The 27,853-nt window shown below is 43.3% G+C and overlaps 1 protein-coding gene across 3 annotated transcripts in view; it reads right to left on the reverse strand.

The window, feature by feature from the left end:
- The window catches only part of TSPYL5 (TSPY like 5), a 329,325-nt gene that overhangs the window by 259,626 nt on the left and 41,846 nt on the right, over positions 1-27,853 (reverse strand). Inside the window, exon 2 of one of the 3 annotated variants that reach the window (XM_015455057.4) lies at positions 24,633-26,870. The exons of the other annotated variants lie outside the window; for them this stretch is intronic. The gene's annotated coding sequence lies outside the window, so the exon portion shown is untranslated. Of the gene's footprint in view, positions 1-24,632; positions 26,871-27,853 lie in introns of those variants that run through there. 3 annotated transcript variants of the gene reach the window in all.

A 27,853-nucleotide genomic window follows, 5' to 3' on the forward strand; every position in this document is an offset into this window, starting at 1 on the left:
CCAGGGGAACTGAGACACACAACACCTGGAAAATCGGGTAACTCCCACCCCAATACTGCGCTTTAGGAAACAGGCACACCAGGAGATCATATCCCACACCTGGCCGGGAGGGTCCCACACCCACGGAGCCTCCCTCATTGCTAGCACAGCAGTCTGTGATCTACCGGCAAGGCAGCAGCGAGGCTGGGGGAGGGGCGCCCGCCATTGCTGAGGCTTAAGTAGGTAAACAAAGCTGCTGGGAAGCTCGAACTGGGTGGAGCTCACAGCAGCTCAAGGAAACCTGCCTGTCTCTGTAGACTCCACCTCTGGGGACAGGGCACAGTAAACTAAGACACACAGACACCTCTGCACAGACGCAAACGACTCTGTCTGACAGCTTTGAAGAGAGCAGTGGATCTCCCAACACGGAGGTTGAGATCTGAGAAGGGACAGACTCCCTGCTCAAGTGGGTCCCTGACCCCTGAGTAGCCTAACTGGGAGACATCCCCCACTAGGGGCAGTCTGACACCCCACACCTCACAGGGAGGAGTATACCCCTGAGAGGAAGCTTCCAAAGCAAGAATCAGACAGGTACACTCGCTGTTCAGAAATATTCTATCTTCTGCAGCCTCTGCTGCTGATACCCAGGCAAACAGGGTCTGGAGTGGACCTCAAGCAATCTCCAACAGACCTACAGCTGAGGGTCCTGACTGTTAGAAGGAAAACTATCAAACAGGAAGGACACCTACACCAAAACCCCATCAGTACATCACCATCATCAAAGACCAGAGGCAGATAAAACCACAAAGATGGGGAAAAAGCAGGGCAGAAAAGCTGGAAATTCCAAAAATAAGAGCGCATCTCCCCCGGCAAAGGAGCGCAGCTCATCGCCAGCAACGGATCAAAGCTGGACGGAGAATGACTTTGACGAGATGAGAGAAGAAGGCTTCAGTCCATCAAATTTCTCAGAGCTGAAGGAGGAATTACGTACCCAGCGCAAAGAAACTAAAAATCTTGAAAAAAAAGTGGAAGAATTGATGGCTAGAGTAATTAATGCAGAGAAGGTCCTAAACGAAATGAAAGAGATGAAAACCATGACACGAGAAATACGTGACAAATGCACAAGCTTCAGTAACCGACTCGATCAACTGGAAGAAAGAGTATCAGCGATTGAGGATCAAATGAATGAAATGAAGCGAGAAGAGAAACCAAAAGAAAAAAGAAGAAAAAGAAATGAACAAAGCCTGCAAGAAGTATGGGATTATGTAAAAAGACCAAATCTACGTCTGATTGGGGTGCCTGAAAGTGAGGGGGAAAATGGAACCAAGTTGGAAAACACTCTTCAGGATATCATCCAGGAGAACTTCCCCAACCTAGTAGGGCAGGCCAACATTCAAATCCAGGAAATACAGAGAACGCCACAAAGATACTCCTCGAGAAGAGCAACTCCAAGACATATAATTGCCAGATTCACCAAAGTTGAAATGAAGGAAAAAATCTTAAGGGCAGCCAGAGAGAAAGGTCGGGTTACCCACAAAGGGAAGCCCATCAGACTAACAGCAGATCTCTCAGCAGAAACTCTACAAGCCAGAAGAGAGTGGGGGCCAATATTCAACATTCTTAAAGAAAAGAATTTTAAACCCAGAATTTCATATCCAGCCAAACTAAGTTTCATAAGTGAAGGAGAAATAAAATCCTTTACAGATAAGCAAATGCTTAGAGATTTTGTCACCACTAGGCCTGCCTTACAAGAGACCCTGAAGGAAGCACTAAACATGGAAAGGAACAACCGGTACCAGCCATTGCAAAAACATGCCAAAATGTAAAGACCATCGAGGCTAGGAAGAAACTGCATCAACTAATGAGCAAAATAACCAGTTAATATCATAATGGCAGGATCAAGTTCACACATAACAATATTAACCTTAAATGTAAATGGACTAAATGCTCCAATTAAAAGACACAGACTGGCAAACTGGATAAAGAGTCAAGACCCATCAGTCTGCTGTATTCAGGAGACCCATCTCACACGCAGAGACATACATAGGCTCAAAATAAAGGGATGGAGGAAGATTTACCAAGCAAATGGAGAACAAAAAAAAGCAGGGGTTGCAATACTAGTCTCTGATAAAACAGACTTTAAACCATCAAAGATCAAAAGAGACAAAGAAGGCCATTACATAATGGTAAAGGGATCAATTCAACAGGAAGAGCTAACTATCCTAAATATATATGCACCCAATACAGGAGCACCCAGATTCATAAAGCAAGTCCTTAGAGACTTACAAAGAGACTTAGACTCCCATACAATAATAATGGGAGACTTCAACACTCCACTGTCAACATTAGACAGATCAACGAGACAGAAAGTTAACAAGGATATCCAGGAATTGAACTCATCTCTGCAGCAAGCAGACCTAATAGACATCTATAGAACTCTCCACCCCAAATCAACAGAATATACATTCTTCTCAGCACCACATCATACTTACTCCAAAATTGACCATGTAATTGGAAGTAAAGCACTCCTCAGCAAATGTACAAGAACAGAAATTATAACAAACTGTCTCTCAGACCACAGTGCAATCAAACTAGAACTCAGGACTAAGAAACTCACTCAAAACCGCTCAACTACATGGAAACTGAACAACCTGCTCCTGAATGACTACTGGGTACATAACGAAATGAAGGCAGAAATAAAGATGTTCTTTGAAACCAATGAGAACAAAGATACAACATACCAGAATCTCTGGGACACATTTAAAGCAGTGTGTAGAGGGAAATTTATAGCACTAAATGCCCACAAGAGAAAGCAGGAAAGATGCAAAATTGACACTCTAACATCGCAATTAAAAGAACTAGAGAAGCAAGAGCAAACACATTCGAAAGCTAGCAGAAGGCAAGAAATAACTAAGATCAGAGCAGAACTGAAGGAGATAGAGACACAAAAAACCCTCCAAAAAATCAATGAATCCAGGAGTTGGTTTTTTGAAAAGATCAACAAAATTGACAGACCACTAGCCAGACTAATAAAGAAGAAAAGAGAGAAGAATCAAATCGACGCAATTAAAAATGATAAAGGGGATATCACCACTGACCCCACAGAAATACAAACTACCATCAGAGAATACTATAAACACCTCTACGCAAATAAACTGGAAAATCTAGAAGAAATGGATAATTTCCTGGACACTTACACTCTTCCAAGACTAAACCAGGAAGAAGTTGAATCCCTGAATAGACCAATAGCAGGCTCTGAAATTGAGGCAACAATTAATAGCCTACCAACCAAAAAAAGTCCAGGACCAGATGGATTCACAGCTGAATTCTACCAGAGGTACAAGGAGGAGTTGGTACCATTCCTTCTGAAACTATTCCAATCAATAGAAAAAGAGGGAATCCTCCCTAACTCTTTTTATGAGGCCAATATCATCCTGATACCAAAGCCTGGCAAGGACACAACAAAAAAAGAGAATTTTAGACCAATATCTCTGATGAACATCGATGCAAAAATCCTCAATAAAATACTGGCAAACCGGATTCAGCAACACATCAAAAAGCTTATCCACCATGATCAAGTGGGCTTCATCCCTGGGATGCAAGGCTGGTTCAACATTCGCAAATCAATAAACATAATCCAGCATATAAACAGAACCAAAGACAAGAACCACATGATTATCTCAATAGATGCAGAAAAGGCTTTTGACAAAATTCAACAGCCCTTCATGCTAAAAACGCTCAATAAATTTGGTATTGATGGAACGTACCTCAAAATAATAAGAGCTATTTATGACAAACCCACAGCCAATATCATACTGAATGGGCAAAAACTGGAAAAATTCCCTTTGAAAACTGGCACAAGACAGGGATGCCCTCTCTCACCACTCCTATTCAACATAGTGTTGGAAGTTCTGGCTGGGGCAATCAGGCAAGATAAAGAAATCAAGGGTATTCAGTTAGGAAAAGAAGAAGTCAAATTGTCCCTGTTTGCAGATGACATGATTGTATATTTAGAAAACCCCATTGTCTCAGCCCAAAATCTCCTTAAGCTGATAAGCAACTTCAGCAAAGTCTCAGGATACAAAATTAATGTGCAAAAATCACAAGCATTCTTATACACCAGTAACAGACAAACAGAGAGCCAAATCAGGAATGAACTTCCATTCACAATTGCTTCAAAGAGAATAAAATACCTAGGAATCCAACTTACAAGGGATGTAAAGGACCTCTTCAAGGAGAACTACAAACCACTGCTCAGTGAAATCAAAGAGGACACAAACAAATGGAAGAACATACCATGCTCATGGATAGGAAGAATCAATATCGTGAAAATGGCCATACTGCCCAAGGTAATTTATAGATTCAATGCCATCCCCATCAAGCTACCAATGAGTTTCTTCACAGAATTGGAAAAAACTGCTTTAAAGTTCATATGGAACCAAAAAAGAGCCCGCATCTCCAAGACAATCCTAAGTCAAAAGAACAAAGCTGGAGGCATCACGCTACCTGACTTCAAACTATACTACAAGGCTACAGTAACCAAAACAGCATGGTACTGGTACCAAAACAGAGATATAGACCAATGGAACAGAACAGAGTCCTCAGAAATAATACCACACATCTACAGCCATCTGATCTTTGACAAACCTGAGAGAAACAAGAAATGGGGAAAGGATTCCCTATTTAATAAATGGTGCTGGGAAAATTGGCTAGCCATAAGTAGAAAGCTGAAACTGGATCCTTTCCTTACTCCTTATACGAAAATTAATTCAAGATGGATTAGAGACTTAAATGTTAGACCTAATACCATAAAAATCCTAGAGGAAAACCTAGGTAGTACCATTCAGGACATAGGCATGGGCAAAGATTTCATGTCTAAAACACCAAAAGCAACGGCAGCAAAAGCCAAAATTGACAAATGGGATCTCATTAAACTAAAGAGCTTCTGCACAGCAAAAGACACTACCATCAGAGTGAACAGGCAACCTACAGAATGGGAGAAAATTTTTGCAATCTACTCATCTGACAAAGGGCTAATATCCAGAACCTACAAAGAACTCAAACAAATTTACAAGAAAAAAACAAACAACCCCATCAAAAAGTGGGCAAAGGACATGAACAGATATTTCTCAAAAGAAGACATTCATACAGCCAACAGACACATGAAAAAATGCTCATCATCACTGGCCATCAGAGAAATGCAAATCAAAACCACAATGAGATACCATCTCACACCAGTTAGAATGGCAATCATTAAAAAGTCAGGAAACAACAGGTGCTGGAGAGGATGTGGAGAAATAGGAACACTTTTACACTGTTGGTGGGATTGTAAGCTAGTTCAACCATTATGGAAAACAGTATGGCGATTCCTCAAGGATCTAGAACTAGATGTACCATATGACCCAGCCATCCCATTACTGGGTATATACCCAAAGGATTATAAATTATGCTGCTATAAAGACACATGCACACGTATGTTTATTGCAGCACTATTCACAATAGCAAAGACTTGGAATCAACCCAAATGTCCATCAGTGACAGATTGGATTAAGAAAATGTGGCACATATACACCATGGAATACTATGCAGCCATAAAAAAGGATGAGTTTGACTCCTTTGTAGGGACTTGGATGCAGCTGGAATCCATCATTCTTAGCAAACTATCACAAGAACAGAAAACCAAACACCGCATGTTCTCACTCATAGGTGGGAACTGAACAATGAGATCACTCGGACTCAGGAAGGGGAACATCACACACCGGGGCCTATCATGGGGAGGGGGGAGGGGGGAGGGATTGCATTGGGAGTTATACCTGATGTAAATGACGAGTTGATGGGTGCAGCACAGCAACATGGCACAAGTATACATATGTAACAAAACTGCACGTTATGCACATGTACCCTACAACTTAAAGTATAATAATAATAAATAAATTAAAAAAAAAAAAAAAAAAAAAAAAAAAAAAGAACTAATTGCTCTAATGGACACTAGTCTAGTGGGATCCAACAGAGACCACCAACTCACTGAAGTTGAGAAGTATTTTGTAGCAGGCTATGAATGTATGGATTTCAACTGTTTACTTCAGAGTAAAAGAAAAATATACTTCCAAAAAAAAAAAAAATAAAAAAAAATAAAAAAAAAATAAAGTATAATAATAATAAATAAATTTAAAAAAAAAAAAAAAAAAAAAGAAAGGACTGATTGTTAAAATCTCCTAAAACCAAGCTGATCTTGAGTCCTGTGGCCTGCATCTCCTACAGAGGGAAATGTCTCCTCTCAACTCTCTCAGTCATAATCTCAGTCTGCCCCTCATTTAGCCATTTAAGAAGACTGCCCCTCATTTAGCCATTTAAGAAGACTGCGCCATGAGCTCTGCCCTGTGAACGTCAGTTATGTTCTCCCTCAGAACCACAAATCCAACTTCATTCTAATCCTCACATACTTATTGAGCAGCTACCATGTGCCAGATTCTGCAGTGCTGGGGACAGAACAGCTACCCACATTCCTCCCCTTTCATATTGGTGAGGACTGAGAAACCTGGGTTCTAGCAGTAAGAACAGTGTTTTTCTCCCAAGAATAATTTCTTGGGAATAAGTTGTTGTTTTGGACTGGGAGACTGTCTCTCTAAAATTCCAAGTAAGCACCATGCTTTGCTGAATTTCAGCAAATGGAGCCTGTACTGCCTTTTTAGTGAGGATTTTGCCTTACTAAGCTGGATTCCTGCTGGTTCTTTTTCATTATTGCAGCAGAACTGGTTCACATGGAGCACTTTCTTCCATGTAACATTGATCTCTTAAAGACCGAATCTAATGTGCAACCACTTGACATAATGACCACAGGAGAAGCACAGAAAATAAATGGAGAGCTTTGCATTCCTGCTGTCACTGGTCATCTCATCCAGGCTGCCTAAGCCTCCTTGGAAACCAGAAACCTTGGAAACATCAACCCATTGCACCCCCCACCACTGGTCAAAACTTGAGTTCAAGGTGTCAGACCATTCTCATTCATTCTTTCACAAATCTGAGTTTATTACAGCCCACATCTCAGAGGAAGTATTCCATATCCTGAGTTTATCACTATCTTTATTCAGCCTCCCAACAATTGTAGCTAAAGCTACCCACCATGCCCTCTCTTAAATTCTGCAATGTGGAAAAAAGAGATACCATTCAATGTATTAACTCCATTCTTCATTTATTCATTCACTCATTCATTTCTGTACGAAGCTCAGTATACATGGTCAAGCAGGGAAGCAGAGATGTAAAGCAACTGAAAAACTGCCGAAATGGAGACAATACAAGGTTAAGTAGAGTATCTGCTCTTTCATGCCAGTGTTTTTGTACACGTTATTCTCCTTGTTTGAAATTATAATAGCTAAGATCTAAAGAGCACTTAGTAATATGTCAACAACCATGTACAATTTATTTTTCCTTAACTGAACAGAATAGCTATTTAACATCTTTTTGCCTTAGTTTCTCTTCTCAAAGACTGTGGAAGAGTCTCAAGTTGACAGGCATGAATCTAACATGATTTTATTTTTTTAGGACCTGCAAGTGGCTATACTCTGTCATTTTAGCTATTAGAGAGTGTTTGTCTTCTCACTCAGGACTCTGTGCCATCTATTTTAAAACTGCAAGCTTCTATTTGTTTCAAGGTTCTCCTCCGACCATCCTGCACTGACTGGATTTATAGCTCCTCTAGTCCCAGGTCATGGGCAGGGGTGGGTTAGGATTTGTATTTTTACCACCTCCCCTCTGCTGTCTCTTCCAGGGATTTACCTTCTGGTGTTGGGCAGGGAGAAGAAAGGGGCAAGGCACCTTCTTATGTGAGTGCCCACGCTGAGGTTGTTGTCCTATTTTAATGTTCATCCAACTCCAATCCAACTCATGGTCTCCAGACTTGGGAAGTAATGATGGTGGTCTCACACACTCTACTGACAGGCCTTCATCTCATGTGACTCCTTATTCCTCAATGGTCACTTTCCTTTTTTTCCTTTTTTCTTTTTTTTGGCAGAACTCTCACTGCCTTCCTCTAATGCATAAATCTTTTTGGCCCATTCTGGAGCAGACTCCACAGTGAAGCAGCCTCATCCCATCAATCCTCTGCAGGGTGACTGGGGTTTCCCTTTCCACATGACTGTGCCCTCTGACTTCTTTTCCCAGTCCTCTGATGAGTTGGAGGAGCAAATCATGAACCCAGGCTGGATTGGGCAGGGACCAGGCCATGAAGGGCTGGTAATGGAGTGAAGCATTTATGCTTTAAGCCAGCTGGAGCCACCAAAGAATTTTGAACAAGGGAGTGATATGATTAGATGTGTATTTTATTACAATCCTTCTTAGAACACAGTAGAGAATGGACAGGAGAATATGAGACTAGCAGCAGGGAGACTAATAAGGGGCCAAATGCCATGCTTTTCCACTTGCATATTTTCTGCAAACATGGCCAATCATGATCACTCTTTTTGCTTATGACATAATTTAGAAGGTGATTCAACATGACTTGGGTGAGTCGGTCCTTTCTGTCTATGGAAGGCTGTAGTGGGTTGAATTACATCCCCCTCAGAGGTATACTGAAATCCTAACCCCTGGTACCTGTGCCTGTGACCATAGTTGAAAATAAGGTATTTGCAGATGTATTGAAATTAAGGTCATGATGGATTAGGGTGGGCCCTAAATCCAGTGACTGGTGTCCTTTTAAGGACAGGGGAGGTTTGAAGACACACAATGAAGAAGGCTGTGTGAGGAGAGAAGCGGACATTGTAAAGATGCAGCTATAAGTCAAAGAATTCCAAGGATTGCTGGCAACCAATAAAAGCCAGGAAAGATGAGGAAGGATTCTTTCTGGAGTCTCAGAGGCAACGTGGCCCTGCTGATACTTTGATTTCCAGAATGATGAGAACATTACTGTTTTTTTTAAGTCACCAAGTTTGTAGTGATTTATTACAGCATCCCTAGGAAATGAACACAGGGCCAAATAATTACAGAACATTAGAACCATCTCCATCATCAAACGAGAAAGCTGAGGCCCAGAGATGTGACACGGATTCCCAAAGTACCCAGAGGATTCATGGCAAGTCCTGTAGATAAGGAAGGTATACTTGGGGAAACAGGGACCATTTACTCTGGTTGTAGTTTCTGACACTTCCTTGTTGCCTGCATTTGACTTCAGACCCTCAGTTCTTTGCCTAACCAGACCCTTCTTCTCATCCCCTACCCAAGCCGCCCTCAGTCCCCTCTCCCTGATCATCCAGTTTGCAAACTGTCTGCCCACCCAGGACCCAGCTAGAGTCAGCTCTGGGGATCTGACTCAACACCTGCCTGAGCCTGAGCCTGACCCATCCCTGCTGCCAAGTACAGCCACTGGACTCTCCAAGTCATCTCATGAGCTGACCCTGGGGGATCTCTGCAGCTCCTAGACCCAAACATTTATTACACTAGAGGCAAGTCCACATCATTTTCATGAATCTCTTCCCACTAGACTATAAGCTCCTTGAGGAAAGAGACCACTTACTTTTACAAATCTTTCTTTTTTATACCCAGCACAATACCTGATCCATGGTGAGCTCTCAAGAATACTGAATGACGTTATCGATTGAGTCATTTCTTTACAAGCTGTGTAACATGCCTCAGCCCTATGGAGAGAGACTGGAAGGGCCCCAGGGTCAGTTCACATGGGAAGTTCCCACCCATGAAAGACAATATGTGCAAAGAGATCAGGCAGAGTTACCAGCAGTTAACAAGTATTCCACAAAAAGAGAATATTGCATGTGCAAATAAGTTTTGGGAGGGCTATGTCATAAAGAGTTAAACCTCTGTCTTTACTATGGGACCTAGAGGGGTCTTCAATATGCTAATATGCAACTCTCCAAGATGAGTATCAATAGGAATCATTCTTCCTCTGCATAACACCTGACTTGCACCAGGTGTCCCTTCTTTTCTGCTGATGGATATTTGGATTTCTAGTGAATTTCTGTTTTGTTTTTAAGCAGAATATGAGCCAAAGTCATCCTCTTGTGAGCTGTAAGTCTACCTGCTCAGTTTGGAGATGTTGACATGGCCCTAAATGTCACCACACGTATATTAAAATCTTTGGCTTCTTCCCAGTCCACAGCGCCTCTGGGCTCTTTTGCCAGAGCGCTTTAAGGGGGAAAATAGGCAGAGGAAATAGAGTACCACAGTGTTGCGTGGCAGTCACTAGGAGACCAGCTGTGCCTCTTAATTCGGAGTGCAGCCCCAAATAAATGAGACTCCGATGTGCTAGCTGAGCGGAATGCTCCTTGAACATGGGGACTGTTGAGAACGGAAACACTTTGAGCCTCCAGTATGTTAGAGAGGAAGAAAGTGGAGCCCAAAGAAGTGACACGGCTTCCACAGCATCACAGAGCCAATGCTTGTCTTGTCAAATGTAACTCTCAACCGGTTAAAACTGTAACTCAACCACCAACCTGTATGAGGTGCTGCATTTTTAAAACTTGCTCCAGAAATAAATATATGCAGTCTGGGGTCCTAGTGTGGGCATAGTGGGAAGGCCAGAAGACAAAGAAAGCCATCGTTAGCCATTAGGATAGCAAGAGATTCCTAGGAACACCCAAGGAACACCCCTAACTTCCGGCCTACTCCTCCTCACATGGCAAAAACTAGCTCCTATCTCAATCATATACCAAATTCACCCATCAATCAACATCTACATCCTCCTAACTCTCTCCACTCTATCCATTGTAGTGGGTAGTTGAGGAGGTCTCAACCAAACACAATTACGCAAAATCATAGGATACTCTTCGATCACTCACATGGGCTGAATAATAATAACACTGGTGTACAGCCCAACTACTACAATTCTTTATTTAACTATATATATTACCCTAACAACTACCATATTCCTGACTCTCAACCTGAGCTCAAGCACCACAACTCTCATACTATCCCGTACCTGAAACAAATCAACCCACCTGGTACCACTAATAGCATCTACCCTCATATCTCTAGGGGGCATACCCCCTTTAACTGGCTTCCTACCCAAATGAATTATCATTCAAGAACTCACAATGAACAATAACTTTCTCATTCCCTCTATTATAATTACCATGACCCTACTCAATCTATACTTCTACATACGTCTAATCTACACCGTCTCACTAACACTATTCCCCACATCCAACAACATAAAAATAACATGACAGTTCGAAAATACAAAACCCATACTCCTCATCCCCCCACTCATCATCACCTCTACCCTCTTACTACCAATCTCCCCCCTAATCTCAGGTATCCACTAGAAATTTAGGTTAAACAAGACCAAGAGCCTTCAAAGCTCTTAGTAAGTAAAAATACTTAGTTTCTGAAACACATAAGGACTGCAAATACCTGCTCTGCATCAATTGAACGCAAATCAACCACTTTAATTAAGCTAAGCCCTTACTAGATCAATGGGATTCGAACCCACAAAAACTTAGTTAACAGCTAAACACCCTAATCGACTGGCTTTGATCCACTTCTCCCGCCGCAGGAAAAAAAGGCGGGAGAAGCCCCGGCAGAAACTCTAAAGCTGCTCCTTTGAATTTGCAATTCAACATGAAAATCACCTCGGGGCTGGTAAAAGGAGGACTAGACCCCCATCTTTAGGTTTACAGCCTAATACTTACTCAGCCATTTTACCACTTTTCCTCTCCCAACACATATCACCGCTTCCATAACTATAACCACTCAAAAAGGCATAATTAAACTCTACTCCCTCTCCTTCCTTATTCCCTTCATCCTAACCCTACTTCTAATGGTATAATCTATTGCCCCGAGCAATCTCAATCACGATGTATACACCAACAAATAACGTTCAACCAGCAACCACTACTAATCAACGCCCATAATCATACAAGGCACCCGCACCAATAGTATCGCCCCAAACTAATCCCGATCCCTCCCCCTATGCCCCCCCTCACTTAGGAATCCCTTGTTCACCATCCTCCGTGAAATCAATATCCCGCACAAGAGTGCTACTCTCCTCGCTCCGGGCCCATAACTCGTGGGGGTAGCTATACCTGAACTGTATCCGGCATCTGGTTCTTACCTCAGGGCCATAACAACTAAGGTCGCCCACACTCCCCTTAAATAAGACATCTCGATGGATCACGGGTCTATCACCCTATTAACCAGTCACGGGACCTCTCCATGCATTTGGTATCTTAGTCTTCCTTCAACAACTTTATACATCTTCTTAAATCAAGAAACAACTATTTGGAGTTGACATTGAGTAATAACCCAAACATTAGATCTGACATTAAGCTTTAAACTAGATTACTTCTCCGTAATATTTATTCCAATCGCACTATTCATTACCTGGTCTATTATAGAATTCTCGCTATGGTACATAAGCTCAGACCCAAACATCAATCAATTCTTCAAATACCTCCTTATTTTCCTCACTGCCATACTAATTCTAGTTACTGCTAACAACCTTTTTCAACTCTTCATCGGCTGGGAAGGCGTTGGAATTATATCCTTCCTCCTAATTAGCTGATGACACGCTCGAACGGATGCCAATACAGCAGCCATCCAGGCAATCCTATACAACCGCATTGGTGACATTGGTCTTATCCTAGCCATAGCATGATTTCTCCTACACTACAACTCATGAGACTTTCAACAAATATTAGCCCTAAATTCCAACTTAAACCTCCTTCCACTGATAGGCCTTCTCCTAGCAGCAACAGGAAAATCAGCTCAATTTGGCCTTCACCCCTGACTACCCTCTGCTATAGAAGGCCCAACTCCGGTCTCAGCCCTACTTCACTCTAGCACCATAGTCGTTGCCGGGGTATTCTTACTCATTTGCTTCCACCCTTTAATAGAAAACAATACATTAATTCAAAATCTTACACTATGCCTGGGAGCTATTACTACCCTATTCATAGCCATCTGCGCCCTCACACAAAACGACATTAAAAAAATTGTAGCCTTCTCTACCTCAAGCCAACTAGGTCTAATAATAGTCACCATTGGCATCAACCAACCATACCTAGCATTCCTACACATCTGTACCCATGCCTTCTTTAAAGCCATACTCTTTATATGCTCCGGATCCATTATCCACAACCTAAACAACGAACAAGATATTCGAAAAATAGGAGGCCTATTTAAAACAATACCCCTCACCTCAACTTCCCTAATCATTGGCAACCTAGCACTCACAGGAATACCCTTCCTCACAGGCTTCTATTCCAAAGACCTCATTATCGAAGCCACAAACACGTCGTATACCAACGCCTGAGCCCTATTTATTACTCTCATCGCTACCTCCCTAACAAGCGCCTACAGTACTCGAACTATTCTCCTCACCCTAACAGGACAACCTCGCTTCCCAGCTCTAACAAACATTAACGAAAATAACCCCGCTCTACTAAACCCAATTAAACGCCTCACAATAGGCAGCATAATCACAGGATTCCTTATCACCAACAACATCCCCCCTACTTCACTCCCCCAGCCAACAATACCCCTCTATTTAAAACTCTCAGCCCTGTGCGCAACTATCTTAGGTTTCCTAACAGCCCTAGACCTCGCTGTGGGTGATGCAGGTGTGATTTGTCTCCTCCAGTTCTCAGCTGCACTTATTCCCACGTTTTGCTCACTTCCAGGCAACCACAGGGGATCTGGGAAGGAATCCTCCTCAGGTTCCCCGGGAGATTCCGCCCCAGTTTCCTGAACATTTATGGCTAACAATTCCAAGGAGAGACAGGCACCCGGCCTCCTCTCTGAGGGCATCTCTCTTCCCTGTGTTAAACCTGCAGCAGCAAGCCCAGCTGAGCACCTCCCACACCTGCCGACTCAGTCCTCCAGGGGACACAGCATCAGGGACAGAAGGGGAAGAGAGAAAGTGTGATGGCTTTGTTCTCCCCTTCACACCCCACTCAGCGTCCATTCACCTTCTCGAAGAGCACCCCGATCCCTGATTTCCTCCTGGTTTGAATTGTAGTGGGATGGTAAACCCAGGCACCTGCCCTCCAAATAAAGCAATCAAAATCTCCTTCCCCCAGAGCCTCCCTCAGTACCCCAGTGTCACAGGGGACAGGTATGGGACCACACTCAGTAGCAGGGGCTTTCCCATCTCTGCATCTTGAGTGGGTGTCCCTAGGAATGGTGATATGTCCAGAGTCCTACATCCCTGTGGTGGCACCCTGGGCATGCAGTCCTGCTAGAATTCCACTCCTGGGGCTTTGCTGCCTCATACTCTAGGGCTTTCTCACCTCTTGCTTGTCTCCTAGCCTAGTTTTCCAACATTCCCTCTGATTCTGTAAGCACCTGATCTACCTCCCCATAACCCCATTCCCCTGGCCAACCAGAGTCACTTTGTGTTGCTTGCAATCAAAGAACCCTAAGGATACAAAATTTGTGCACTGATAATCCTCATCAGATGTAGTAAATACTTAAACTCTCACCAAGTGCCAGAAAGAGGAAAATGTTTGGGGAGAAGTGGGAATGGCAGGGGAAGAAATCCAGGAAGCCTTCGAAAAGGAGGAGATGTCTAGGGATTAGAAAGATCCCCTACAGGGTCAGGAAGTGGCCTAAACACTTAGGTAAGTGCCGACAGGGACGCTTGTGCACAGATGGAGCAGCTGCAGGGAGAGGAGAAAGCAGAGCATGTCCCAGGTGCCCCCTCTGCTGCTGCTTCTGCAGGACAGCCACAGCTGGGTCCCCCCCACTGCACCTTCTCCCCAGAACTGAGATGCAAATGCAGCCACACAAACACTGGCACCCACCCCTTCCTTCCACCTCTGGGCAGGGGCCAAGGGGAAAGGGGCTGGGGTTTCTCAGTGGTGACAACAAAGCCAAGCCAAGGAGGCATCTGTGGCAACCTTGCATCCTCATAAGTGTCTTTCCTGAATGCCCAAGCCCAGAGCTTCCTCTGAGCACACCTGGGGGCCACTGCAGCATTGTGTTCTAGTAACTTCTCCCCCTCTCTGCCGCTCCCTCCCCTAGCTTACTGGATAAGTTCCCTCTTCGTGTTTACAATTCTGCATTTCCCACTGGGCCATAATGGCCCATGCTCCATAAGCGTGGAGACTATGCTTATAATGCTCTGCATTAGTCATTTCCACAGAGATTCAAGCAAAACAGCAAATCCAAGTGAATTAATTCTGACAAAACTCTGCCAAAGAAAAAACAAAAAAAAGAAAAGAGGGCCAATTGCTTATTATAGTCCTCAAAGTCAAAACGAGGGGTTACGGCAACTTATCTGGTGTTCCCTGGTGTCAAGGACAAAGGCGAGATAGGACTGATCCTCCCTCATGCCTGCCTCTTTCTTCACGAGGACATTGGAAATAAGGAACGTCTGGGAACAATTTGTTCAAGGTTTGAGCTGTTGGCTCCTAAACAAGGAGCGATCTTGGGGAAAAACATTATAATGCAATTGTAACGAAAATCTCTTTTCAGTAGATTTGCAGAACATTAAACACTATCCACAGACGGTTTCAGATGCAGTCCCTAGCTAACAAGAACACAGCGGCTTTTGAATCTCAGTTTTCTCCCTGCCGTACCTGAGAAACCTCTCCTTCCATTTGGGGTGTTGCATGTGAGGTTTTGGAATGAGGTGTCATTTCCTTAAAAGGAAAAGAAAATACATATTTTGGTGGCTACGGCTCAGGTAGCACATGTTTCCAGAGGAAATGAAAGTCTTTGAAAGGAATGTTTGCCTCCTTCAGTCTAAATAATGTTGATTTGTGGATGTCTTAACCTCTGTTTGGTGTTTAATGAGCAAAAATGTATCTTCTCAGACATGGAGCACACTGGATCCTTTTTAGTGGGCCACACTGGGGTCAGTAAAGATGGAAAGAAAAGCATCATTGTGACTCCAGTGAAATGCAGTGTTCTTCACGCAACTACTCTGAAGTTTGGATCCAGGCTGTTCCTAGGGAAACATCAGCTCCTTCACCGGTATTTTTCTTTTTCTGTTTTTCTTTTTCTGCTTGCAAATCATAACCCCTGGAAATTTTAAATTACTTCTTTGTGCTTAACGAATTAACTAATTAGATGATTTCATTTGGACATTGCATAATATGGTAGAATTAGGGATTGGTCAAGTTCCTTGATTTGATTTGAGAACCAGTTCCAGGAGTTACTGGCTGATGGATCTCCTGAAAGCCACTTTTCCCTTCAAAGCCTCAGTTACCACAGGTGTGAAGGGGGGTGATATACCCACCTGACCCCCTTCAGCTATTATGAAGATCAAATGAAATAATGAATTGAAAGTGCTATAATGCAGATCAAATAAAATAACAAATTGAAAGTGCTTTGGGAAGTACAAAGCACATCACAATTATAAGAGAGGGAAGGAAAATGAAGTCACGGTTTATTGTGCACCCAATGTGTACCAAGTCTTTTGCAAACTGACTCTCGCAATAGCCTCCTAAGCCCTCTCCATATCTCCAGTCTTACCATGCTCACCCCAATCCATCCCCTAATGTCAGCCAAAATGACAGAAATCATTTTCAGCTCTAAAATCCTCCTGTCTCCCATTGCAATTATAATAGTATCCAAGCTCCTTGCCATGGATTTATGAGACTCTACCTGACTGCCTCCTCTCTCCCCAGTGCCTGCTTCTCTACTTGGTCATACTGGTTCTTCTGGTTATTGGGCCATGCTCAATTTCTTTCTGTTTTGGGGCCTTTGCATATGCCTTAACCCGGCCGAACCTCTTCCTCCTTTGCAATTTGCATGTCATTTGCTCCCTCTCAGTCAGAACTGCCATATTGGCCAGACCTGTTATGTAATATACATTTCCAGGGGGTGCCATTCACATAGACTACAGTCTGCACAACAGCAAATGGTGGCCCTGTTCTCAGCCTCCACCACCACTCCTGCTATACTCTTTTTTTTTTTTTTTTTTTTTTTGAGACGGAGTCTCGCTCTGTCACCCAGGCTGGAGTGCGGTGGCCGGATCTCAGCTCACTGCAAGCTCCGCCTCCCGGGTTCACGCCATTCTCCTGCCTCAGCCTCCCGAGTAGCTGGGACTATAGGCGCCCGCCACTTCGCCCGGCTAGTTTTTTGTATTTTTTTTTTTTTAGTAGAGACGGGGTTTCACCGTGTTAGCCAGGATGGTCTCGATCTCCTGACCTCGTGATCCGCCCGTCTCGGCCTCCCAAAGTGCTGGGATTACAGGCGTGAGCCACCGCGCCCGGCCCCTGCTATACTCTTGACTTACACACTTCTCCTTCACAGCAATTTACACATTCATAATCATTTATTTGTTAAATGTCTATCTTCTCCACTAGTCCATCAGGGTAGGGATCATGACTTCCCTGTTCACCTAGAATCCTCAGCACCTACAACAGAAGGTACTCAGTAAATGTGTATGGACTGACTTTCCATGAAGTAAAGATGAGTACATATCATGCTGTCTCAACACAATGTCACAAAATAGGCATAAGCATTGAGGCTTGGCAAGTATCTCAGCAGCTTCCCGTTGTCTGTCTCCATTCTCAGAGCTAGCATTGACCTGGAAGCTAAGAAGTCCTCATATACCACAGGCCAGGTGTAGAGGACCTCAGAGGAAGAAGGACAAGGGGTCACTGGGAACTGAGTCCTGCCTTCTGCTGCTAAGAGACACATCCCTGCCCACTAGAAGTATTTAGTGTCTCTCTCCAGAAATGAACTACTCCAAGGAAAAATGTGTAAGAGCAGACTCTCAAGTTCTGTAGATCTGAATTTTAATCTTGCCCTATAATGGGTGAGCTGATGATTATTGGCAAGTAATTATAAAATGTTCTATCCTTTATCCTTGCTAGGATATTTTTTAATTAAACAAGGCACTTTGTAAGTAGAAGCCTGAGCTCTAAGGCAGAATGACTCTAATAATGTGATGCAGCATTGTTATTTTACAGTCGATTAATAAACCTCTCAAAGTATGTGGTTGCCATTGCTTCCCTCTCACCTGGGTCTTAGCTGTGTCTAGCTTCAGTAATAACTTGTTGATTAATCAATCACAAAGGATTTAGAAACAGAAGGTGATGCCTGCTCTGTGTTTTGCATAATATTAAAATAAATAACCCTAGCAAACTCAGTACTCTTTTTTGGTGAGACCTCATTCATTGATTCTTAGAGCAAACATTTATCAAATGTCTTCTCTGCACCAGGGGTTGTGTTATGTGTTGGAAAATATGTGTTTCCTGCTTTAAGAACCTCACCAGCTAGTGCAGGGGGTGAGGGGAAAGAGTGACCCAACGTGCAAGCAAACAGTTGCAAGTAGAAGGTCCAGTCTGTTCTGATGGAGGTATGGACAGCATCTCACAGCAGCACAGCAGGGAAGCTAATCAACTCTGCCTGGGCGAGAAGACAATTCTCAAGGACACCATCTTAGACAAAGCTACTCTAGGTCTCATGCAGATACTCAAGGGAGAAGAAGGTGGGAAGGCTTTTTGGAGTGTATTAGTCCATTTTCAGGCTGCTGATAAAGACATACCTGAGACTGGGTAGTTTATAAAGAAAAAGAGGTTTAATGAACTCACAGTTCCATGTGGCTGGGAAGGCCCCACAATCACGGCAGAAAGCAAAAGGTACGTCTTACATGGCAGCAGTCAAGAGAGAATGAGAGCTAACTGAAAGGGAAAACCCCTTATAGAACCATCATATCTCCTCAGACTTATTCACTACCATGAGAACAGTATGGGGGAAACCACCCCCATGATTCAATTGTCTCACACCAGGTCTTTCCCACAACATGTGGGAATTATGGCAGCTATAATTCAAGATGAGATTTGGGTGGGAACACAGCAAACCCTATCATGGAGCTACTCCTGGACAGAAAGAACCAATCAGATTCCTTCCAACTTCTAGTTATCCATTTCAAGACTCCCCATCATCTGATTCGCATCATCTGAGTGCACACAGACCCACAGGAAGGAGAACAAACAAGGAACTGTTTGCAGAATACCAGCCCCGGTCCTCTCCAGGTAGGCTTGTTGGCAGGAGGTTTGTGGGCAACAACATCACTCCAAATTCCTCTTGAATGAGGTTTGGCAGAGGGCACTCTGCCTAGTGCATTCTCCTCCTCCTCCTCCTCCTTCTTCTTTTTCTTCTTCTTTTTGTAAATTTATGTATTTCTGATGAAATTTAATTCTTAGTAGTCTCACTTGCTTACATTCCAAAATGCCATTTTTTATTCAAGGTGTAAGAAGCCTCTACACATCCTTTCTTTCCAAAAATGTTAAATTTTTAAATTCCCAAAGTCCAGAATGTAGTCTCCTGATTTAAGCCTGGAAAGTCAGTGGAAGTTTGAGTTACAAGCGCTCCCATCTCTGACTCTTTGGGACTTCCACAGGGCTAGTGGTGACACGGTATAGGGCATTAAGTTCAGTGGACAGCAAGCTTGAGCTGGCTGTGACCATCACATCTAGGTTGGAGTTGGGGGCTGGCTTTTGTTGACCAACTGAAGTTCCATGGAGCTTTAGAAGGGTAGGATAGATCAGAAAATATTTTGATAGGTTTCCTGGAGGAAAGATGAGAGTCAAGGAAACAAAGGGAATAGCTAAAGTTGCCCACATCAGAAACATAAGTGACTAATAAACATATTTTAAAATGCTCATCATCACTAATCAGAGAAATGCAAATCAAAACCACAATGAGATACCATCTCACACCAGTTAGAATGGCTATTACTACAAAGTCAAAAAACAACAGATGCTGGCGAGGCTATGGAGAAGAAGGAACACTTACACACTGTTGGTGGAAATGTAAACTAGTTCAGTCACTATGGAAAACAGTTTAGAAATTTCTCAAAAAAACTTAAAACAGAGCTACTATTTGATTGAGCAATCACATTTCTGGGTAGACATACCCCCCAAAATAGATAATTCTACCAAAAGACACATGCACTCTTATGTCTATCACCTAGCTATTCACAATAGCAAAGACATGAAATCAACCTAGGTGCCCATCAGTGGTGGACTGGATAAAGAAAATGTGGTACATGTATACCATGAAATACTATGCAGCCATAAAAAAAGGATGAAATCATGTCCTTTCAGCAACATGGATGAAGCTGGAGGCCATAATCCTAAGCTAATTAATGCAGGAGCAGAAAACAAAATACTGCATGTTCTCACTTATAAGTGGGAGCTAAACACTGAGCACACATAGACATAAACGTGGGAACAATAGACACTGCAGACTAGTAGAGATGGGAGGGAGGGACGGGGGTATAGGTTGAAAAACTACTTATTGAGTACTATGCTCCCTACCTGGGTGCATTATACCTATATAACAAACCTGCACATGTACCCCCTATATCTAAAATAAAAGCCAACATTAAAAAAATAGAAAGAAATAAATGGGCAGAAACCTGGGGGCAGGGGAGTGAAAGGAAAAGACAGGAGGGAAGATGGGAACAGAAGAGGTGAGGACCAGGAAACATGAAGGGGTCCAAGGAACTTTTGGAAGCAGAATTGGATGACCCTGTGTTTGAGTCAGTTTCTAAGGCTGTGGTATAATTCCTTTCATCTTTCCAAGCCTTCAGTAAGGTCACCTACACACAAAAAAAAATGCCTATGGAAGAGGTTTGTTTGGGGAAAGTTAGCAATTGACTTACTTGGCGAATGCAGTACAAGGTCAAACACAGACTGAAATAAACAGACCTACCGAATCCCTCAGTCTCCTCCTCTGTCCATGTGAGCCCCAGGGCTGGTTTGTTTACTTTAAGTGGGAATTAGGATGGCATTTATCTCTTTGCTGCTTGGGCACCATATTTGGGTGAGACAATACCTAATTGATTAATTTAGTGGAAGGAGGAGCTCAAAACCCAAGGTGACCAACCACAAACATGTAATTTACCCCAAAACTCCTGTGACTCTGGAGGAAGTAACTAGAAGTTCCATAATCTGTAGTTCAAGGGTGCAATAGTTTGAATGTTTTTGTCCCCTCCCAAACTCATGTTGAAACTTCATCCCCAACGGAATAGTGTTGGGAGGTGAGGCCTTTTGGGAGATGTTTAGGCCATGAAAGCTCTGTCTTTGTGGATGGATTAATCCCACCATAAAAAGGGTTTGCACAATATGTCCACATCACATAATGGGACTAGCTTACCACCACTCCCACCATACAAAACAAAGACTGCCAGCACTACAACCAACACCTCCATTCGCCAAGCACCAACTGTGTTGTGTACCCAGCACCATTCCAGGCAATATGCAGATATCCACTACTTTGAGGTAGTTATTCTTACATGAACACATGGGTGCTTAGAGAGCAGACATAACCATATATAGAGATCACTCAACAATTCTCATAAACTTACCTTTTGGGTAGTCTGTTCTTCTGATAACAAAACCTGTTTATGAGTTCTGCCATCTGTAGCCTGAAGTACGGAAAGAACATAGGTTTTGGAGCCTACCTCTGACACTTGCTGTGTTAATTTGGGAAAATTCCTCAACCTCTCTGAGCCTCAGTTTCCATCACGGATCTAACACTTTCTTCCTTGCAAGATTAATATGATACATGTAAGGAACCTAACACAGCTGCTGCCATGTAATCAGCACTCAATAAATCATAGCTACCATTTTAAAAAGGCAGTGGCCAGGAGGTCTTGAGGGAGTTGAGAAAGTGGGTTGGCTCTCTTCCACTCTTCTACCACGTGAGGAAGAGCGTTTGTCCCTCCTGAAGGATGCAGAATTCCAGGCACCATGTTGGAAATGGAGACCAGGTCCTTAGCAGATACCAACCCTACCGGTCCCTTGATTTTGGACTTCTCCGCTTCCAGAACTGTGGGAACTGAATTTCTTTTCTTTACAAATTACCCATTCTCAGGAATTCTGTTATAGCAGCAGAAAATGGACTCAGAGGGTTTGAACAATCTCTTTTACCCCTTAAGGGGCAAAGAGACCCCAGCTAAATCTAGGCCTAGAATTTTATTTTCTCATTTGATCATGTAATAAATAAAAATAATTGTCCTATCTTCCAAAGGAAAAGTCCCAGAGGGTCTTTTATTTCCCTAAGTCCCATACCTAATAATTTAAAAATCCAGAATTTGAATTCAAGTCTTCAGCTGCAATTTTAAAAAATGTTTTGTTTAGAAATTTTTATAGACTTACAGGAAGTTGCAAAAACAATGCAGAGAGGTCCAGTGAACCCTTTACCCAGTTTCCCCAATTTTTGGGAATTCTTCTGCAATTTAATATTCTTCCCTTCACCCACTGAATTTAGGGATGAAGAGCTGAGCTGCAGGGATGAGTTTTGTGCTATAGCAGCCTTTTTAGGTTTACAGATCATCAGGCCCTGGGTCTCTAGCTGAGAATCAGAAAGTAAGAAGACAAAAGAGTTCAACCTAAAGAAGTTCAAGTCCCAGAGCAGTGGATCTCAGCCCTAGTTGCACATAATCATCATCTGGAGAGCTGTTTAAAATATAGGTTCTCATATAATCTATTAGTTCTGGGAGTTAAGCTTCCATGTCTTCTGAAGCTCCTTAGGAGTTTCTAACAGGCAGATAGGGTTGACCTGTGCCATTGGTACTAATAGGCTCCAAAGTGAGGCCACCCTCTATTCAGAGCGTGGTGTCAAGCAACTCTCCTTCCTAGGATCCCATGGCTGACACCAAGATACCTATAAGAGGATCCTGTGAGTGGAGAGGCTCCTGGGGTAACCTGGCAGGGAAATTTGTCTATTGTGTTTACTGAAAGGCATTGTAGTACTGCCACTCAGAGCTGTGCTTCCCTTTCTGAAACAGTCAAGCAGTTCCGGGCACATCAAAGGAGATTATCATTCCTCTGGCACCAGCTTTGTTTTCTGCTGCCTCTAAAAGAAACAGGTCCACTTATCTCCAGAATGCTTTCCCAGAAAGCTCAGTCCCTGCTGGGTGAGGTCACCAGTTCACAATTTGCATCCATCACACCTTGTAGGAAGTGGGGAGAAATTGGCTTGCTTTGTTTTTCAGCACTGGGGAAACAGATTTCTTCTTAAGCTTCACACAATAAATTGTATTAAATCCTTTCAGCAGGGTTTCCATGGCTATGTGAAAGGAAAATCATACAGTAATTGTTTTAAATAATACAGCAAGGCAAGCTGGAGAGTACATCTTAATTTTTGTCATCTGTGCTGTGTTTCTGTTTGTATGAAAATGTTCCCAAGGCAGAGGAAAGGTTTCTGCATTCACTGGGAGTTGCTTGGTGAATGTAATGCAAGGTCAAATACAAAGCAAAATAAACAGACCTACAGAATCCCTCAGGTTCTTCCTGTCCATGTGAGCCCCGGGGCTGGTTTGCTTACTTTATGTGGGAATTAGGATGGCATTTATCTCTTTGCTGCTTGGGCGCTAAAACTGAGCCTTCGACTGTGTAAGCTTGATTCCTGCTTCTCCCTCAGTCCTCCATAAGGAAAGAGAGTTAGATGTCTGCTCTAGACAAAGGTGATGCCTAAGAGGAACACTGAGTATAAATCTGTCCCCCAGCTTCCTGGTACCTGGGGAATTCTGTAGGGTTAGGTCTCCACCAGTGTTAGAGCAGTCATTCGGAAAACATCACACATAAGAGTCAAGGTCCCGTAATCCCAGCACTTTGGGAGGCTGAGGCGGGTGGATCACCTGAGGTCTGGAGTTTGAGACCAGCCTGACCAACCTGGAGAAACCCCATCTCTAGTAAAAATACAAAATTAGCCAGGTGTGGTGGCGCATGCCTGTAATCCCAGCTACTCGGAAGGTTGAAGCAGGTGAATCACTTGAACCCGGGAGGCGGAGGTTGCAGTGAGCCAAGATCGTGCCATTGCACTCCAACCTGGGCAACAAGAGTAAAATTCTGTCTCAAAAAAACAAAAATAAAAAAGAGTCAGGGTCTTCATAATGGACTGTCCAAGATTCTGAGCCCCAACAACCAGGCTGTTGCAAGCTGCCTACTCTCTGAGATTTCATTTCTTCATCAGTAAAATGAGGACGGTGAAACCTATGCACCCAGAGATTCTGACTCTCAAAGCAGGTAAAGGATATAAAGTCCTTATCCTAGTACCTGACAAAGCATCAAGGCTCAATAAACAGTAACAGTGTTTTGTTACCATTATCATTATTAGTATTTGAAGAGACGGCCTCTCTCATAACAAGGTGAACCGGAGAGCTGTTGCCTGCCTGGGTGGTATCCAGATTAAATTCAACAAATACTACAGAGCCCCTTCCAGATGTCACAGAGCTGGCCAGTGTTGGGAAATTGGCTTCCTGCCCTGAAGGAGTTCTCAGTGTAGAATTAGGGTCCTCACCGACTGATGCTGATGAACATTACACTCAGATTGTACTTGACCATGGCTGGCCCATGTTGTACAATTACTCCAGGGAGAAAGCAATTCCTAACTTAGTCCTAGACAATCAGTTGGGTAAGGAAATAGAGAGCTCTACACTGTCACTAACAGAAAATGTCATGTTGAGTCCCAATCCTCTGTAGGCAATTCAGCTTCTAAATAGGGATACAAGTAAATTCCCTCAGCCAAACCCCAAACAGAGTCAGGGCAGACTGCACCCCAGGGCCTAGTCCTTTGACCACAATGATGCTGATGAGAACCTCATGTGGCCAGGAATGGGGAGGTGGAGGAAAGAAAAGACAGGAGTCGAGGAGGCAGAGGCTCACCAAGTAAGTATGAGATCACTTGGCAGACAAACCAATATTGAAAGGAAAAGGACATTGGCTCTAGTCACAGTCTGCCATTTTGAACTCTGGAAGTTTATTTTAGCTTTTTAAAAAAAAAAAAATGTTTTACAGCATGGACAATAAAAAGTAAGAGAACGCGTTAAGAAGATTCGCCCACACAGAAGTCATCTGTGGAGCCAAAACCAAGACATAGTTGAGATGCTTTGCTTTAATCTGTGCCTGTGAGAGACACTTGCTCTCTGCAGGCCCCACGGGAGTTGTGGAACAGTCCCACCAGATTCCAGGGCTGCCTTAGAGCGCGCCAGTCTATGGCCCCTAGAGGCCAGTGTGGCCCTGTCCTTCAGTGTCTCTGGTCTGTGGCTTCTGCCTACAGCTCACTCAGTCAATCCCAAGCCTGTCCCTTTTTCCAGACGCAGCTCATGCCTCACTTGCTTCCCCGTTTAGAACTTTATCCCAAGGTGGAGTAGGTTGATGCCAGAATTGGAGCCCCTCCTCTGCACTCCCATGTTGCCCTCTACTGTGGTACTTACCCCCTGGCCATACTTCCTGTTCACCTGTCTGTCTCCTCTGCTGGTTCATGAGCCCCTCATGATCACAGGGGAGAAATTGTCTTTTATGTGTCGTGCATCCCCAGAGCATAGCACAGGGCCTGGTGCATAGAGGTATGCCATAAATGGTTGTTGAATGAGTGAATGCCTATATAAATAAATGAATGGGTGGCAAAGCTCACTGAACACATCAGTACGGTGATGTGCTGAACATCAAGACATTCCTTTAAACCTCTCGGCTTGGGTCCAGCCTCTTTAAGTTTGCCCTCACCCCATGTGGAATCCTAGCACCCACTCACCCATCCACATGCACACACAGTGGACAGCAGCAGCATCCTAGGCCTCCAGGGGGCTTTAGAGCCCCATCTCCTTCTCTCTAGGCTAGTGCCTCTGGTTTCACTGTAACAAGGACTGGGTCTGCTCAGCTGCTCACTGTGACCTTAATGAGCTAGGCCTGCTCAGCACATGTGGAGGTGGTAAGTGCTGTCTATGGAACCCTAACAGCCCCATTTTAAAAGGCCAAGTGTTTCTATTTCTTTTGAGCCCGGGATTTTTTTCAGAACACTTCCCCCATGAATCAAAATCCCCTATAGTCCATTATAGAAAAATGGACAGCAAATACAAAGATGCTAATGACCTAGCCTTACTCTCAGGTCCTTAGTAAAATGACCAGGTTCTTAAATTAATTCTTCCCACATGGCCACAAGCATCTCATCTACCTTTCAACAAAAACAGATGACTCACACTGATTTACTAACCATAGTAACTACCTACTGACCCACTTTCTCTCTGTCACTGTACTGTTGCTTTTCATACATTCTCTCTTTTAATTCCCATAACAAACCCATTAGGTGGATTCTGTTTTGATTCCCATTTTATAGATGAGGAAAATGAAGCTTAGATATTTTAGGCGACTTGCCCACAATCACATAGTTGATAAACGATGAACTTAAGATTTGAAACCATGACTGTTGACCTCTAATATTTAACCTCATCTGGTTTTCTCTTGTTACATAACAAACCATCATCAAAATTTAATGGCTTAAAACAATTTACTATGATCTCTCATGGTTCTGTGGGTTGACTGGGTCAGGTGGGAAGTTTTCACCTATAGTCTCACGCAGATGCAGTCAGATGGCAGCTGGGGCTGCAGTCATCTGAACGCTGAACTGGGCTGGATGTCCAAGATGACAACTCCTATGGCCACCAGTCAATGTTCACTGAGGACTGGGAGTTCTTCTGGGGTTACTGATTGAGCATCTATATGTAGTTTGTGTGATTTGGGCTTCTCACAGAATTTAGAATCCACAGAATGGTGGGATTCTAAAAAGGAGTATTCTATGAGAAAGCTTTTCAAGAGATCCAGGCAGGAACTGCAAGGCTTCTAATGCCCTACATTCACAAGTCCCAAACTTCACTTCTTGTGTATTCTATTGGTCAAGCAATTTCCCAGGGCCAGCTTGGATTCAAGAGAAGGGAGATAAGACAATAACTCTTAACAGTAAGAGGGTCAAAGAATTTGCAGTCATCTTTGTCACAGTCTGCTCGCTGATTGCATATTATTTTCATTCCTCCCACATGGTAAATACACGTATCTCCTCCTAAGACCCAAAAGTCTCATCCCATTATGGCATCCACTCAAGCTTGAGGTCCAGGATTTTATCACCTAAGTCAGATCTTGATGCAGATGAGCCTCCTTGGGGTGCAGGTCCCTGAGTACAGCTCTTCTCAGTCTGAAGACCTGTGAGATGAAGAGACAAGTTATCTGTCCCACACACATAAATACAGTGGTGATACAGAGATAGGATAACTTCACTAAAGCTTTTATTCAACAGGGAAAGAAATGGGAGGCACATCACAGTCACTGATCCATAGCAATTCTAAACTCCAGCCAGGTGCATGTTGCCAGATCCTTGATTAGTGAGTTCCCAGTCGTGCCTCCCTGGGAATGATTGTAGCTCTTGGCTCCCCACTCCTACTGGGATTTTGATTCTGCTCTCTGAATCATTCTTCCTTTTCCATAAGAAATGGCCATGTTTGCAGCTTAGTAGCCTACTTGTCCTGCTTCCTACCCATAGAAGGCTCTCTACAGTTTGAACTGTCTCTTTCCTATTTAGTTCAGGCTGATGGTGCTTTTGCATGTACAATTCTCTTAAATTTTTTGTAAGTTTCCTAAAGACTCTTTCAGGTTCACTCCATTAGTCAAAATACATACCTACAAATCTCTTCAAGATATGCCACTTTCTGCTTGGGCTAACAGGTGCTATGGAACAATGCCCTTCAGAATCCTTCAAAGTCTGTGAAATAGACTTTCGCCTCTCCGTGTGGCCTGGGCTTCTTACGGTATGTCACCTTCAAGGTTTTTAAAATCTTAGCGAGCGTCTTAGAGCCATATCTCTGAGATGATCATTACCTTATATCATGTCTTACTTTGAGAATTTTTTTTCCAGCTGGAGAGGCTTAGAATGGAAAATAGCTTTCTTTCTAAACCCAGTAAGTCTGGCTTCTTATATTCTAAGTTTTGCTTGAAACTGAATAGTTCATTATGGTAGCAGGGAGTTCACTTCCCTATATTCATACCTTACCATACTTGCCTAAGAGAAACCATTAAGCATGTTTAGCATTCTGCCTGGAAGTCTCCTTAGCCAAATCTGCCATTTCCTAGATATATTTTCTGTTTTTCATGTTACCAAAAGCAACGGTATACCAAATTACCCATCATTA

Source organism: Macaca fascicularis, chromosome 8 (genome assembly GCF_037993035.2).
Source record: "Macaca fascicularis isolate 582-1 chromosome 8, T2T-MFA8v1.1".
Taxonomy (NCBI): Eukaryota; Metazoa; Chordata; class Mammalia; order Primates; family Cercopithecidae; genus Macaca; species Macaca fascicularis.